The following is a 17,273-nucleotide window of genomic DNA, read 5'->3' as shown; positions in this document are numbered from 1 at the left end:
AAATAAGCCTCTACGAGGTTCAGGAAGCCCTGAAGACACAGATCCAGGTGACAGGCAGCAGTCTGTTGATGCTGTAGCCTGTGCTGCTTTCCTGAAATATGGATGACTTCTGACCATGTTGTGTCAGCAGCTAAACCCATGCAGAGCTGCTTTCACATCCCACAGCTGGACCTCTGAAGTAAAGGCCCTCCCAGGTATTTTCAGCTACAGTTGAGAAAGAGCTGTGGTGGATCTCTGGTGGTTTCTAGAGCTGAGGAAGAGCACAAAAAGCCTGAGCATCCAAAAGGAGACTACCAATTTCTGTGTGTTATGGGCTTCAGGGATGTATGGTTGTGATGAGGCAGTGTTGCCAGAGTAAACAACTGCCTGCATCCACCATGATTCCAAATCCAGCTACTTAGAATTTTCAGCTGTATGAGATAGTGGTGTGTGTTTTGGCAGTCCAGCCTGCCCTGGGACTGCATATCACAACTACCACCCCAGCACTGCTCTTCTCTGGTTGAGTGCAGAAATGGAGTTCCTATGTATCTTTGGTGCCAAATGTCATCTTGACTACATTAAGCTGAATATTACAGATTACTTCTATCAATTGACTGCACATACAGACACTTGTGATGCAGCAGATGTTTGGCATATGGAGGCATGGGGATCCTATTTGCCCATCCCCATAGCAGGAGTCCAGATGGCCACCAACCCATTGTGGCTGATGCAGTTGCAGCTTTGGCTCACCCTGTACTTAGAGCTCTTATAGAAAATTATTTTGTTTTATTAGCACTTGGTTTAGAGGTGAGTTTTCTGCATTTCCATGATAAAAACAATTATCAATTGTTTGTGTACTGTCCGTTTCTAATGCAGAACCCAGTTATAGCAATGAAACAGTGTGTCAGAAAGTACCAGCAAATTATACTAAAGAAATCTCAAGATGGTTTCACAAGTCATTGTTATCATCATATGAGATCAGGAGGAAACTGGTTTGTTTAGTGACACATTGTTGGATTTAGCAGCTGAGTGACTCACACCAAATTGAAGATTTGTTGCTACACTGAATGCTTAATTGCAAAGATAAGCCCTGCTGTTAGTTCAAAGATAGTGTGTAGGCTGGGATGAGCAGATGCCAAAATCATGAAGACAATTACTGAAGTTTAAATTATAAAGTCTGAATTGAAAGCTGTGATTAAATAAGGACTGTTCCTCATTAATCACTATTTAGGTTTTCCCATCTTTGTTTCATTCTTCACTTTGACAGAAGCAACCCTATAGAGAGGACCTGAAGCAGAGCTAAATATCAGTGTCTGATTTGAATCTTGCTTACATGGATCCTCCATTTCCACCATGTAATTAACATCAGTGAAGCTACCCAGGTGCAAAAGTAATCAGAATTTTGGCCTTATTCATTCACTTATTGAGATGAGTTGACAGCATGCAGACCTCTCCCATCACCTCTGTGCCCTGTGCTTGTCCCAAAAGGCAGGTATATGGGCATCACATAAAGTGTTCCATGTAATTACTGATGCTCACTCCTTCCTCACTTGCTGCCTCTGGTGCAAACAGGAGCATCTTAGTTGAGCACGCAACATGAGCACAGGCTCAAGGGGTAGAGGAAAGTCTGCAGAGGCATGGAAAAAAATGGGGTGCTGAGGTGGGTGCACCTGGAGTCCTTTTACTGGGGCTGCCTGGGGCTGGACAGTGGGACAGTAGGGGAGGAAGAAGAGCTAATTTTCTTATCTAAAGTGTCAGTTTCAGAAGTGCTGGCAGAGACACCTGTTTCATAATGGGAGCTGAAAGTATTGTCTGTGTCCCAGTGTTCTTGGGGATTTAAAAGGGAGATAACAAAGATAAAGCTCTCTCTGGAGAATCAATTACATACGTTTAATAATCTTAATTTTTCACCTGAATGACATAAATCATGGGGGCAGGAGCAGTGTATTTGGTTAAAACCGAGGCTCCTGGCCTCATCTGCCTTGCAGCTGAGGGGTGAGCACCAGCTGTAGCCCAGCATTGCTACTGCAACACCTCATGGAAAGCAGTCTCATCTCCCACCACAAGTCCTCTGTAGGGCCACCTCTTGCAAATCTCCTGCCCACCCTCCTGCTGTGGTGTCTTCCCCAACTCCTCACTTCAGGATCTTACAGTAAGGCCATCACCTGGGCATCATGGTGCCTGCATTGCTTAGGATGGCAGAGGTCCCCCCAGCACATTGAGGGGTCCATTTGGGTTTGGCCCCTTTGGTGCAGCAGATGGGCACAGGGATTCCTCACAGTGGGTTGACAGGATGAGGGACTCCCAGTACCCCTGGGGAGCCCTGGGCAGCAGAAATGGCCGAGATGCCCCTGAGACACCTCATTCCCACGAGAGGGGACATGATGCAGAAACTCCCCCTCGCTGCTGCGAGCTCCTTGCTTTGCTCACCAGCAGATGGGGTAATGTCTGACATCAGCAGCAGCTCGAGGCATAAAACAGGAAAAGCTTAGCTATTCATGCAGGAGAGCCCGGATGCTCCCCGCTTCCATCCCTGCCTCCGCTGTGAGGGATTCCTGCTGGCTGCTGCCCGCTCGGGCACAGCCAGGCACATTCGCCGTGCACGCACGTAGCAGAAATGGCTGTGGCTGACAGAAGCAAAGGTACGAAGTGTGATACCGTAGTGGCGCAACTCCCGTCCGCGGGGCAGCTCGGCTCCACTGCTGATCCCGCAGCAGAGTTTTGCTCGGGGGAAATCTAGAAGAGGTATTTCAACAAGGTAAGCACACAGTGAAAGCTAAGAATAGACATCACCAATAAAATAAACCCCAAAGCTGTTGGCTGAAATCCCATAAAATGGGCGCCAGGAAAGATGCAGACCTAGGTTTGTGATGCTGTGCAACTGACATTGCGTGGTTCATGTCATAAACCGAGACAACAGGGGAGGTGGTTCTCAGTGTGCCTGCGCGGCGTCTCGGGCTGTGACCACAGACCCAAACCTGCGCGGAGATGATGGAGCCCTTCATCTGCAGAGGGCACCCCAAGCACACCCCACTGCTCTCATCACATCCCAGATCGGAACTCAACAGCTGTCATAGTTTTATGGAAGTTACAGACAATAATATTTATTATCAGCACAAAGCCAAACAATCTTCCCATTGCTTTAGGGAAGATTAAATAAGGAGACATGAGTTCATGGAAGTAAAGAAGAAAAGCGATAATTGGTTTGATTCAGAAGTCATGGGTTTGGGGGCAAATTATAAAGCAAAGCTTTTCCTTTTTTCTGACAGAGGGTACACAACTGCATTGGGTGAATCATTCCTCCTAAGGGAAAAATAGTGGGGTGAGAGCCTCCCTACTGCGCCTCTGACTGTGCTGTCTGTCCCAGTTATTCCCGTGAAATCACAATGTTGGCTGCAGGGCTTGTTCGCTCTTGCAAATAGATTAGGCTGCTGGCGTTTAAGCTTATTGGAGATACTGCCTTCAGCTCGCAGGATTACCTTATCAGCAGCAACCAGATGGAGCGTATGAGGGCCGTGCCAGTCATTCCACACCTGTTGATCCTATGTGAAAGCCAAAAATTTAATTGCTTAGAAATGTAAAAGCAAAAAACTAACGTCATGGAGAAAAAAAAAAAAATTAAAGGGGTAAAGCAGGGAGGGCTGGGAACTTCTTGCCTGAAAGTGGTATCAGTGTCAGCACATTTTGGAGGATATCTTATGTGGCATCTGATGCAGTCTGCAAACGGAAGAAGGTGGACACCCCAGAGAGCAGGTATTTTTGGAAAGAAATACCTATTTAGCGGCTACCAGCCGTGCTTAATTTGCACACATATGACTCGTGGAGATAACAGCAAATGCAAACAGCTTTCTAAAAGGATGCCGCACAGGGATGCTGTGAGTTTTGTCCTCCTGGGGTGTCGCTTCTCTTCCACGAGACGCTTCCAGCGGGGTTGGGGCTCCCTGGCGTGTGGTCTCGGCGGGCGAGGAGCCGCGAGGAGGAGCTCCCGTGTCGGCTCAGTCTCGGCGCAGGGCCGGCTGTGTCTGTGTCCGTGTTCCGGCCTTCGTGCGCTGTGCAGCGTGAAGAACAGCGAGTCTCAGCTCCCCACCCGTGACAATCTCCAATTGCCCGAGTGTGAAGCGGATTAGATCTCCACGGCTGCCACGGGAATGTGTACCATGAAACAGCTTGGCAGTAAACACATGAGAGCAGGATCAGGCTTGTTCCATCGTCTGTAAATCACATTTTCGGTGATGGAAATAATGTCAGCGAATTAGGGGAAAATGCATAAAATTATGGATATAGAAAACCTGACATTTTTAGCGTTGCATTCTGTCCTGAGAAGCCCCAGAGCTGCAGAGAAGTGAGGGTACAGAGATGTTACTCAGCTCCCTGCAGCCGTGTGGCCTCATGCAACCACCACAACAGCACTGGAGGAGGTAGAGGGGTGGCATCTCCCTCTGTCCCACAGCTCGCACGTCTCTCTGAGCACTCTGCATGCTGCTTAATTTTTTACACGTAATTTCCATGCAGCTCTGTGCCTGTCAGGTACACGGGCTGTGGCTGGGCACGCGGCACAGCAGCCTCGGTTGGATCGCAGGCGCCGACAGGCACCGCGCCCGCGGGGTGCGCTGAGCGCGGCGGCGGATCACGGGCTGAACCGGCGGGGCAAGGGGTGCCCGAGGCTGCCTGGAAGGTACAAACCTCCCCGTGGAATCAAAATAAAACCAAGAAGATGCAGCTAGTGTGCCTGTGCACACACTGAAGAGTCAAGTTTCCTTCCGTTGTCTCTGTAGGTACCAGTAGCCCGAAGACGGAGGTGATATCAGGCAGAGATTGTGCAGTGGAGAAATGGGGGAATTGCTTATCACGCCCCAAGGGAGACCCACTCCAAGCAGTTACCTTAGAAAGCCTTATTTTTGGAAATATCTTATAATTTGGATTCCCTGAAACTAACATTGCATGATTCAGACATTTTGCTGTGACCTACCAAACGACAGTAGTGTTTCCACAGTCCTTTATTTACGTATACAGAATGAAAATAACACTGGCTAGAAACAGCAAGGACTGAGGAGTGCTCCTGCTCAATTTGCACAGCATGCATTATTCCTCCTAGTGGTTTTAGCATCATTTTTAATTAAAATTGGCAAATCTCTTAGGCCAGCATGCATTCATGATCTTTAGCCCCAAATTTGTTAACTCCTCACTGGAATAATTATACTTTAATTCTCAAGCTTTGTCCCTTCTTTTCATTTTCTCCCATGGCGTGATACAAACAACTATCTGAAATTTCTCGCTCTCCTTATTTACACTGTTCCTTGAAATTCTTATGGGTTGTGAGAGGGAAAACAGTTAGCAGAGATGAACTATTTTCATGCAAATAGAGGACCACTTTCTTAGTATTGTATTTCATGTCTTGTCCTAGATAACAGCAGTTTTGTTGTGCTCAATATACCAGATAAACCTCTGGGAGCTGGGGACTATGCTGAAGCTCAGGTCTAGGTACCTGCCACTGACAGAAATACGCTCTTTTTCACCTAAGCTGCAACACAATGAAATGGCACCAGAAGCCCTGCTGGGTACAGCAATGCCACTGTCCATACTGCCAAATTGTTGGATCAGCTTTTGGTGTGTTTTCAGTGGGAGCTGTGAAGGGCTCTCTTGACTCCCTCTCAGTTCCTGAGAAGGGAAGATAGTTGAGCTCCTGATGGGCAGTTTGAGGTGAGTCACTGGGCATGGCAGGCCATTTCTGGCATATTTAACATTAAGGAAATATGTAGAAAGTTGGCTCAAAGATTGTTAATAGTGGAGTGAAGTTTGTGTAGAAATGATCCACATACTGTTTAAGAAAAACTGCTATAGGAGTGTCTATACCAGGAAAAATGGGTAGGACTCTTTGTGTATGAATGGTCTCTGAAGGCTCCTGCAGTGTTACTTGGCAGAAATAGGTGCCTGTAAGCCTTTACCTACCTGACCTATCTGCTAGAAGTGTTCTTTCAGTCGGGATGAATCACTTTCCTGGAACTGCCTGTTCCTCTCCACTGACTTTAAAGAGAGTTATTTGTCTTCATTTGGCCAGCTAAATACCACCTCAGGCAACTGATCGGGGAGGAAAAAAAGCTTTTCCCTTTATAAGAAATAGGGCCTGAATTTCTCACTGACTCTTAGAACAGAAGGTGCCTGATTTAGGTGCAGTCTTTGCATGCTGCTCTGTACAGTGGAGGGAAGCAGACACCTTAAGGGTAATCCCGATTTATGGACAGCACTGTCGTGGCAGTGCCCAGCACTCTGGGCTGCAGACAGACAGACACCAGTGGATGCTGCAGCTCTGTAGGCAACTCAGTCCTCCACCCCAACATGGATGCAGTCAGGCCAGATGAAGTGAGTTAAAATATTTCTCAGGAAAGAAAGCAAATGGAAGTAAAAATTAAAAACAAAACAAAAAATCCCCAACCCCAAAACAAACAAAAAACCCCACCAAAAAACAAAATAACCCAAAACAAAACAAAAACAAAACCCAAAAAGACTACCAAACAAGGAAACACCATTGGAAATTTATTGACACAGCTCTGCCATGCTCTTCATCTCCCACAGCAGAAAACAATCCTTCACAGAAAAGATATCTTTTAGAGTTCCACAAAAGGACCCATAAACACAGTCGTTGTAAAATAGTCATAGAAAATGTGAATGAGAGCCAACAGGTTGCAATCCTTGTGCAGAAGAGAATATAAATACACATATTTATTTACCAAAACTTATCTGTCAAAAAGATCACAGTAAGATTTTTGTCTTTCATGAAACAACAGTGACATCCAGTGGTACTGTAGGTGTAGCCAAAGAAAGATAAAGCCTTTCATCCCAGGACATGCTCCCTCACCCTGGAACAGGCTTCCTGCACCCCAGTCCCTTGGAGGAGGCTGGCAGGACATAAGCAGCTCCAGCTGTCCACAGTCTGGAGCACCACATCTTTAAGGGAGAAACCTGTAAAGGAAAAGAGAGGGGAAAAATGTGGTTTTCAGAGCATGGAATGAGAACATATGCATTTCAGAGACTTTGTAATTGCATAAATAGGTTAAAAAAATCAGCCTGTTTTCAGAAAAACAGCATCTGCATGTCAAAGTCTACTTCTATGTAAACAATTGCATCCTATAAAAAAACCTACTCCTAGGCACTTAATTTCACTTGCTCTAAGACATAATTAAAATTGCCTTTTTCTTTTCTTTAATTTCCCCTCCATTTTCTGTTTTCTGTACTAATTTATAGCCTTCTTAAAAATATTTTCCTTGGGCTTTCTCTCTAACCTCTTCCAATTTCCTTTTATTTTTCTACCATTTAGAATTGGATTGGCTCAATTAAATTTTCTTTTCTACTTCTGACTGATTCTCCTGAATAAGCACTCAGAGAGCATCTGCCTCTCTCTGCTGTCATTTTGACTTACTTCCTTATCACTTTCCATTGATTTTCCCATAGGACTTAATTTTAATCCAATTTACAGTGTCATTAATCTGGGGAGTTTCTTTTAGTTAGATTTAGATTCCAACTAATTTTCTTTCCACTGACAACTGTCCAACTTTCTCCATTTAAATAATTGTACTCACTCTGTCTCGGCCAGTCTGTTCCCTTTCCAGCTGGGGCTTACTGGCTCTCAGCTGCTGCTGGCTGGAAAGCAGAGGGAAGGACTGACTGGCTGGGAGATCATGTGGCAGGAGGCAGAGCATCGCAGGCAGACACCCTTCCCACCGTGGGTTTCAGCTATGTAGTTGTGGCAAGAGCAAGCAGTGGGAATGCAAATCTTTCCTCAGTGCCAGGATCCCTGGCAATCTCCATGCAGAGTCCCACTGGATGTGGGAGCACACTGCCAGAGGTGATCAGTTCAGCGAGGTCCTGAGGGACATCAGATCCAGCTTCCCAAGGGCCCACGGACATTGTGGGAGTCAGGCTCTGTCTGTGTGGATCTGCCTCTCCTTCGTTTTGTTGAGGAAGAGTTTTTTGCCAGGGCACATGGAAAGAGGCATTAACTAGTGGTCTGAAGCCAATACTCAGTAATAAAAGCATTTGAAATCTTCTCCCTCATCTCCAAGCACACAATGTGTATTCTGGTTCCTACAGTAAAATGGTCAACATTTATTTTGCCCTTTGTCAGGCATAAAGCTATAGTGAGCTGTGAATGCTCTTCTCTCCAGGGTAACTCCAGAAGGCATTTTTAGCTGTATGATGCTCTTCTCACTTTGATTTCTTTCTTTTTCTTTGGTCTTATTTTTCTTGCACAATTTACCCATCTGATTCCTTCTTTGAAATGTAAATAAAATAGCTATTTTATCGGATCTATTTGGGAAATCATAAATGCTCTTATCTCTAATAGTCTAACCACACGTTTGGGAAGAAAAATCCACACTGTAATATAAGCATATTTTTCTCTCAGAAATATACTTCTTTATAATATTTAATTAAAGATAGAAAAATAGTCATTCAAGCTATTTTCCAGTAGATCTATCTCACCTTTCTTCTGTAGAAATACTGGTCAAACTCTTCGAAAGGAAATAAAAAGTAGCTGTGCTTGAAAGCAAAGCTGCTGTATTTTCTGCTGCTTACATTGAACATCAACACCACAAACCTCATCTGAATCTATTAGGAAACATTATGTGCTCTTTCCCTGCCATACACCCATCTTCTGTTCTGTTGCCAACTGGCTCGATCTTTCATCAGCAAATAATTTTCACTTAATGAGAATTTACTCTTAAGTGCCTTTTTCCTCAGGAGCACATGTCCAGCACGAGCCTTTCTATGCAGATTGCAGCAGCTATTGAAGCATGATGAGTCTTATTACAGGTATTGATTTGTCTTAGGCTGCTGTCTAGACAACTATTTGCATTGAACCATCAGACCATCACACACCCACACAAGGATTTGCCTTCCTTTTTGAGTGGCTGCTTGTTTTACTCATGGGGGCGTAGGCAGGCTTACCCTGGTCAGCTCAGGTGATCCTCTGCAACTGTGCTGCTCCACACCTTGCGAGGACACAGTGAGCAAAGGCACAGCGGAGGCTGTCAGGGACTGGCACATCTCACAGACTGCACGGGTCTATTTTTAGATCAGTACATCAGATACACATCTGACTGATGGGAACTTGCTTTCAGCTGCTCCTTCTCTAAGTGACTTTCTGAAGTAGCTCTGTGCTCCTCCCTGCAATGACTGCTCTGTGTTTCCACTTCTGAAAGCCCTGAGAGTGATAGCTGGCTGAGCACTACAGAAGAAAACTAGAGAGATATAAGAGGACTGCAAGGGTAGCATCTAGCCATAAACATGGGCAGGGTGAAAGTCATTTCAAATATCTTCAAGGTGCTCTATAATATTCTAACTTTGACATAGGCCCACTACTTGCTATACTCTTTGCACTTGCTTAACTTTTATCAAATGAAAAGTCCCACAAAGGTTTTGGAGCCAAAATTTTGCTCCCTAATAACATGCAAAAACACCTGAAGGAAGTTTCATGGGCAACATCCTACTATTGTTGTGTACCTCTGCATTGATACTTGCTGTGTTGCACATTGGCTGTGTAAATACTTGCTCTCAAACTATGCTTCACTTCTGAGGAAGCTGCTGCCGTGACACTCTGAGTACTACAGCTGCATGCAGGCCTGGAAAAATCTGAGGAAAAATTTAAAAACAAAAAGATATTTAATTTCATTTTAAAAAAATTCTCTGAAAGAGATCAATCCTGTTTCTTTACGGTCTCCAATATCACACTGGGGCTGATTTTCATGTACCTGGAGATTTTTACTGAAGTGTTGCTCAGTACAGCTGTTCAACATTTGTGTCTTCATTTTCTCAAGGGCCACAGTGTTATTTGAAGTCTTCATTTGTCTTCTTCTTTTAAAGGGAAAGAATGAACTCCACAACCATTATCTTGTCTGGTAAAAGATGCAAGCAGTCTTGCTCTAGAGCAATTTTTTAAATCATGAGGCTGTGTCTCTTCAACAAGGTATGTTAAAGCAATGGTAAAGTTGTGTTTTATTCCCTTCTCACCTCTGCTGGAGCTCTGGTCTCAGCTTCCCAGGCTGCACGGTACCGTGACTAAATGAATGAGAAGCCCTCCAGGCTGGGAACAGGGCCTCGGCTGCCTCAGGCAGTGGATGTCCTCAGTAAGGTGTCCTCCTTTGCAGGTTTCATTGGCTACATGGTTCAAGAGGTTCCAAGCAGGAGATCACACTCAAAAAAAAAATTCTTTCATCAGTGCATCCTTGTTCTGGTATGTTCAACACTCTCCTAAAATGTGAGAGACAGAATGTAACCCCTCCCAACTGAGCAAATCCTGCAGCCCTGGCAAAGTGCCCTAAATAGCACACAGCCCTCATAATAGATCCATTCTGACATCCCACGGGGCATTACGGCACCTCCCATACCCCTCTGGGTATTTGTGTTGGTGGAAGGGGCGCTTCCCCACCTTCCATGGCCTGGAGGAGCCCTGTCATCCCTCAGATATGCCCAGGCAGCTGATGCAGGGAGTGAGGGCCCCAGGTAGGGTGGGCTGGGATGCCTACAGCATCTTTCTCCACAGGACACAGAAGTCAGGAAAATCAGCAATCCCTCCCCTGTGTTCTGGGGACATAGCAGCTGAATGAAACTCCTAAAATGAAGAGTAAGCCTACCTCACACCTACCCTAGAAACACCAAGTTTACACATACATTTCCCCTTCTCTGCCATGACCAATTTATGGAGTTGTGACATTAGGCATAATTAGTTGTACTGCTGCATTTGCAATCAATTTTAAATTAGCAACTTCAGTTTGTTTGTTTGTTTTCAGTAAAACTGCCTCAGAGTCTGAAAGTAAGTGCAGATGAAGAAATAATTGAAGAGGTTTACAGTTCAAGGCAGGCAATCTCCTTAGGGATTTGGGGGCTGTTCAGAGGGTACCTGTTGTCAGTCACCACTAGATGCCTGATCCCACAAGCACTTCCATGCACACAGTCAGACGATTACATTTTCACAAATGACCAGTGGTCATTGGAGCTCAATATGATGGAATTGCTATCTGCCTGTACACACCTACTATGGTGCCTGAAATCAGATCCCGAAAATGCAGGCCACTGACCCCTTGGTAAATACAGGGAAAGGTGCATAAGTCTTTTTCAGATCTTTGGCATATTCATTTAGTTCCTTACATCTCGTGGACTTTTTGCAAAGTAGGATAATAGAACTATGACCAAATGTAAGATACAGCTGAAGCGGAAGTAGGTACCTGGGTGTTCAAGCCTGAATAAAGAAGACATTTTCAAAGCAGTCAGTTTAATAGACCCATTGGTATGCCTGCTCCCTTAAAAATTTTATCTTGAAGGGAAATTAACTGGAGAAAAATTATCTTGCATTGACATAAAAACAAAATGAGTGATTTCATGATGCTCGAAGTGATGGAGGCTCTTCCTGTTGAATTTGACAGGAGCAAAGCTGGTGTTTCATGTCCTCGCATCAGTGCAGCTCACACAGGCATGCAGCTCTGTTTCCATAGCACCAGGGCTCCTCTTGCAGCACAGTTCCCATCAAGTGGTGGTTAAGATTTTTTTTCTTAAATCCAGGAATCCAAAGCAAGTAACATGTTAATGCAATGTCTTAAAAAGAAAATATACGATCTGATGTTATTATATTGTAATAAGGATGATAAATCTGCAACTTTCCCTTTGATTTTTCTGTCTCCTATCTTGCAAGATGTTGGATTATCATCTTCCATCAATATACTACATATTCCACTAGCTAGAATGGAAATTTGCCATGAACTATGGAAAATGGATAGCTGAATAAATATAGGTACTTCATTTTAGCACAGCATTCTGGATTTTGTTTCTTACTATGTCAAGTATTATAGATATCACACAAACTGATAGACAGTAAGGGCAAATCGCTATTCAGTGTTGGTTCAAGACCAAATTAAACAGATGAAATAACAAAGGAATGGCAACAAGGCAGTAATACCTCCTTATATTTCCAGCCTATGGCCTGGATTTAGGAGCTTCTGGTATTTTTGTTGTTGCAAAAAATAGAAGCCTCATCACCTAGAATCTCTCATTCTTGCTTAAATGAATAGTCATCTTTAGAGCACTTTTTATGCCATTGCACCAAGCGATAGCCTAGGCTGCTGGTGGTCAGCTAGTTGTCATAATTAAATAGGTTAACTTCAGCCCCGTGTTTACAGTTCATAAGTAAGTATTGAGAGATTTTTAAAAAGTGCTCAGTTTGTGTCTTTAGGTCCAGGAAATAGTTCATAATTTACAAATATCTAAAAGCATATTTTTCAGCTCCACCGAAAAGATTTTGGCTCAACCTATACATTTTTATTGGCTTCTCTGCTCTCATAAATGTACACTCTCATTAAGCATTGGGAAGGTGAACCAATGCTGTCTTCCCATAAATTTAGTACTTTTTAATCAAAGAAGGAAGCTTTGTATTGTAGCAGGCAGCTTATAAAGTGGCTTTTACCAAGATGAGCCACTTATTTGTAAGCCTCTCTATTAGGGAGCTACAGATAAGCCATTTGAGAACTGAGCAAGGTCTGATGGCTGAAAACCAGGGTCTGCTCTCAGTGATACCAATGCAGATTGGGAGCAGCCGCCCTGGAGTTAATAACTGCACGTACAAAGGTTGAAAGGGGTTCCAGCCACACACTGGTCACTCCAATGTGCAGGTGTTTCTTCTCTAGAGCTTCCTGTTGTTACTGAATGAAATATTTTGTTGTGAGGGAAACAGGAACACCACTTTGTTTTTCAGCAACCCTTTAATCTTGCAGCAGGATTAAAATGCTTTTTGGTTTAATGCTAATCATATGCTCCCTGATTTTAGAATGGCCTGGAGTTCCTCTGAAAGGTTCGCGTGGTGTGATGAGGCTGCTTCTGAGAAGATTAGAGAATTGTGCATGTCATTTAAGGTCAAAAAGGTCTCCCATTCATTTTCAAGATACCAAAACTTCTTTTCCTAAAAATTCAATTTCCCTGCAAATACATCCATAGCAATAACCTTGAAAGTTAAGATAGCTTTTGTCCAATCCAGAGGCCCCTCTGGCAAAGGAAGCACCCCACATGTGATCAGCAGTGATTACAGTGTGTTCTCACTGCCAGAGGGGATGCCCTGAGGTACCCCCAGCCTGGGTGAAAATCTGTTCCTGGGTGAAAATCTCCTTTGGCACCTTGGTGGAACACCAACGGGGCATACCCCAGGCTGGTTTGCTATGAGATTTCTCCTTTTGCCAGCTTGGCATAGTGGTCTTTTTTTGATGTGTTACTATTTCCTGGACCTTGTTTTCCCCCTAAGGCAAGGCCACCCGGAAGCTTGGGTTCAGGATTATGCAAACATGGATAAAAACTTCCTTAAGGGTTAAAACATCTGTCTGCAGATCTACGGCATGTTTTTAAAAGAGCTATTTTGCTTACATAGCCTGCTAAGTTCTCAGACACAGTCATGAAAGACAGAGAGACTAAATCACCTTGGAGAATTAAATTATTTTCTTATAAATTAACCCTTGCCATTTTCCTAGCTGATAAATTTAGCAACATTTTTCAATATCTTTTCCTAACCAACCCTGTGTTACATTTAAGTGGAAATTTTATTTCATGCAAGAGAGTGATGCAAGACATTTGAAGGTTTGGAGTCTTTGTCAGCAGAATTGATTGGCAGCCTGAAGCAAAAACAGCTCATTATGATAGAAAATATATAGATTAATTTCTTATTGCATTCAAGTGATTTTGGGGAGAGAATTTTCTGTGCTAGCTTAAACTCCTTCTCCCTTTCCTCCTGCCTCCTCTCACCTCTCCCACACATACTTAGGTGGTTCCTGCTGTTATTTTTACTGCTTCTTTATTGCAATATATATATTTTCAATTCTTTGAGTGTTTAATTTGTCCCAAGAGAACAGAACTAAACAGTGAGGATAGTCCTACCCATCTCAGTGCTATCTGATCTCCATCTTCAAATAGTTATTCTCCTTAGGCATATTAGCTTTATTTAAAAATATTTCATTAGGTTACTTGATTTACAAGTTAGTCATTTAACGTTCAAATCTTTTCTGTGGGAATATGTTCCATATAAGATCAGATTAAAACTCTTGTCTTGTGAGAGAGATGTATAGAGAAGGTGAAAAGTTAGTGACTGTTTCTCATATGTAGGAACTAAAGGGCATTAAATGACATTTCCAACAAGTCTCTAAAGATGAAGAAATGTGCCACAGAATCCATAATTAAACTGTGGAATCAGTTGCTGCCACAAAATGCCAAATGTGGATACCCATGCAATGCTGGGCAATGGAGACAGGATAATGAGCTAACCTCAGCTTTTGTCCAGCTCAGCCTGTCGGGTCTCACACACTCATGTTCTTGTGTTTCTTACCCTGTAACTAGAAAACTTAGAAATTAATCCAGTTTCAGAATAATCGATAACAAGTCAGTCCATGCTAATCCATGGATGTAGTGGGAATTTTTGTGGCATACACTGAAGGTGTAACTCCCTCTCTCCACGGGGGCAGAACTCATATGGCTCAGGATCACCTCCTGGCCCTATCCTCATGGCCCGTTCAGCATGCGAAACAGATGCACCATTTTGTTTCTTAGCCCTCAAGGATATTGATCCCATTCAGATGGTAGGTGGCTTTTTGAAAATAAGAAAACAGAATTTGAATAGACATGCATGAACACTTTGGCAGTGAAAAATGTTTCCTTTCTGTGCCAGTCCTTCATTGTCCTCTCAGGTAAATGCATTGCCTGCCAAAGAGATCTAATGCTGGCATAGACACCTGGACTCAAAAAGTCTAATTACAGTCAGACTTCAGCTTCATGTGCTTTTCTCTCCCTTTAAAAAAGAAAGAATACATCTGTATTGCTTGGAAAGTTGTGCCTGAAAGCTTCTGGCAGCAAGCATTTCACATCAGCCACTCTCACAAGCAAGCCAAAAGCTCGGTGAGGGGAGCACTGCACAGCCCTGAGATGCGGCTCAGCACAGATGCCCAGCTCAGGGCTGCCCCTCCCTGGGCTCTCTGCCCCAAGTGCTCCAGTGGTAGAGAGGGTTCATGATGCTGCCAGATGGCACTTTGTGGGAGAATTAAATGCATTTAAGTAACCACTGTCTATTCTTGAGGGTCAGCTTTGAAAGGCACCTCAGGAGGCTCTGCAACCTGTTTTTCTTTTGTAAATGGTGCACCTGGGGATTAGCTGAACCAGGGACATGACCTGAACTCCATGGTCATGAACTCCAATGATCTGACCTGCACTCATAGTCAAGCTGAACTGAACTCCATCATGGTGCTGACCTGAACTCCATGGTCAAGCTAGGCTAGAAAAGATACATGGAATTTTCTTTTAAACAAGTGAAATTTTGTGGCTTGGTAGCTTCTTACAAGAGAAAGAGAAATTTTATCTCTGATTCCTTGTGCCCTAATGATTTAGAAATATCAGCCTTTTCAGGTGTCCCCACTTTCTTAGGAGCCAGAGTGTGCTGTGACTCTCTCCTCCCTCCTAATTACAGAAGAGTTTAAAAAAAGTATTGATAGTATTCTGTATGTATAGCTTATTTGTACATGTGGTTTTTGCAAGGTTGGAAGAGCATTTGACAGCTCACAGGAGGGAGGACCTCTGTCACTCTGTGGCTGCCCGTATTGTCACTGTCCATTTGCCCAGAAAAACAAACAGGATACTCTCCTGTAGAACATAAGGTCAGACTGTGCAGTATAGAAGCTTCACAGCATTTCCCCAGTGCTTCAGCATTTAAGACTCCCTGGAGCATCAATATGCATCTGTTTGGTGTGACACTGGGGAAGATATGGTACTCCTTTACGGTCACCCTAATGCTGTTTCTCTGGCTGATGTGCTGTGTCAAAGTCATGCAGCTTCACATGGCAGCACTTTGGCTCCTTTACTATTTCTGATCGAGTTTTTTGTCTCCTCCATCTTGGCAGCTCAACAAATCAGCTCCATTTAATTTGAAATAAAGACAATGGATCAGAGCACTGAAAATTTCCACTCTTTGAGAGGAGAAGTAGTCAATAAGCAGCTGCCACGTGCACAAGCCTTGTGAGGGCTGTTCTCAGACTCAGCAGGGGAAATGAGATTCAGGCAGACTGTGTAATCAGTGATTCTCTCCAGCTCCTGAAAAAGGGCAAATAGACTTAAACATCCAAATTAAAAAATTCAGCTGAATGGGCCATGAAATACAGTACCTACAAAACCAGCCCACTTTCAGCAGTGCTCTTCACTTTGCAGAGTACGTGGCTCCTGCCCATGAATAGCTGTGGGGAGTAAAGGAAGAAAATAGAAAACAGCTGTGCAAAATAAATATCACTTTACTTCTGTTTTAAGCATAAAATATCTCTAAGCCCATCAGAGTTTGTAACAGAGGGGTATTACTGTTTGTAAATGAAAATGTCAGAAGTCCAATATGCGGATTCGTGAGTTTAATAGAAATGGTCTGTGTTGTGATGGTAGGCTTTATATTCTAGTCACGATGCATCAGCAGTTTATTCTGGAGTTCATTCTGAGGAGGTAATGACTAGGAAAATGACAAAGAAAACTGTTACTGACCATTAGTGAGCAATCACTCTGTCATATTACCAAGATAATTTAGATAAATATGGGGTTTAGCTGTCTCCAAGGGAGACAGGATGCTGATATCTTAGATAGTGCTGCTTTTTAAAGCTTTTCCATTTGATGAATATATATTTTTGCCTCAAAGACACAGACTAGTTCCCCATATCTTCCTGATGGAAATAGTAATAGCTTATTTCAGTGCTGTCATCTTTGATCAGTTGTGTAAAGCATGAAGCTACAGAATTTTGCAGCAAATATGGAAAGCTCTGTTTGGAAACATAAGGTATTTAATAAATGAATGTAGAGCATACCATGTTTTTCTTCAATTGGCTTCCATTATTTTAGCAGCTGCTAATTATGCAGTGTTGATATTTAGAGAAAGAGTAACAGATTTATCTGTTCCATGTGGATAATCAGGCTTTTAGAGCATGTCCTTCTACCAAAATTGGACTTAACTCTTCCTATTCCTTCCTTCCTCCTAAGGCCACATCAGGTTAACTTAAAAGTTGCAAATTTCAAGTAGCTTCACTCTAGTCATCATCACTGGCGTCAGATGGCTTACAAGGAACTGCATTGGATCAGCTGGATGTTAAGGCATGGAGTCATAATACACAGGCCAAAGACTTCGAAGATTCATCTGCCAACATTAGGTTTAAACACCCTGTATAATATGGGCTTTTCCATTTTGTACATCAAATATCACATCTTTCTCCAGAGGTATATAGTTTTGCTGGAAGGTTTTGCTGCAATCAAAT

General features: G+C 43.4%; 1 protein-coding gene across 1 annotated transcript in view; it reads left to right on the top strand.

Annotated features, from left to right (window-relative positions):
* The first annotated feature begins 2,661 nt into the window (after positions 1-2,661).
* The window catches only part of MYO3A (myosin IIIA), a 170,406-nt gene continuing 155,794 nt past the window's right edge, over positions 2,662-17,273 (top strand). Inside the window, exon 1 of the mRNA XM_071560613.1 lies at positions 2,662-2,737. The gene's annotated coding sequence lies outside the window, so the exon portion shown is untranslated. The remainder of the gene's footprint in view (positions 2,738-17,273) is intronic.

The sequence above is a fragment of the Pithys albifrons genome, chromosome 7 (assembly GCF_047495875.1).
Source record: "Pithys albifrons albifrons isolate INPA30051 chromosome 7, PitAlb_v1, whole genome shotgun sequence".
NCBI lineage: Eukaryota > Metazoa > Chordata > Aves > Passeriformes > Thamnophilidae > Pithys > Pithys albifrons.
This window is presented reverse-complemented; position numbering and strand designations above follow the sequence as displayed.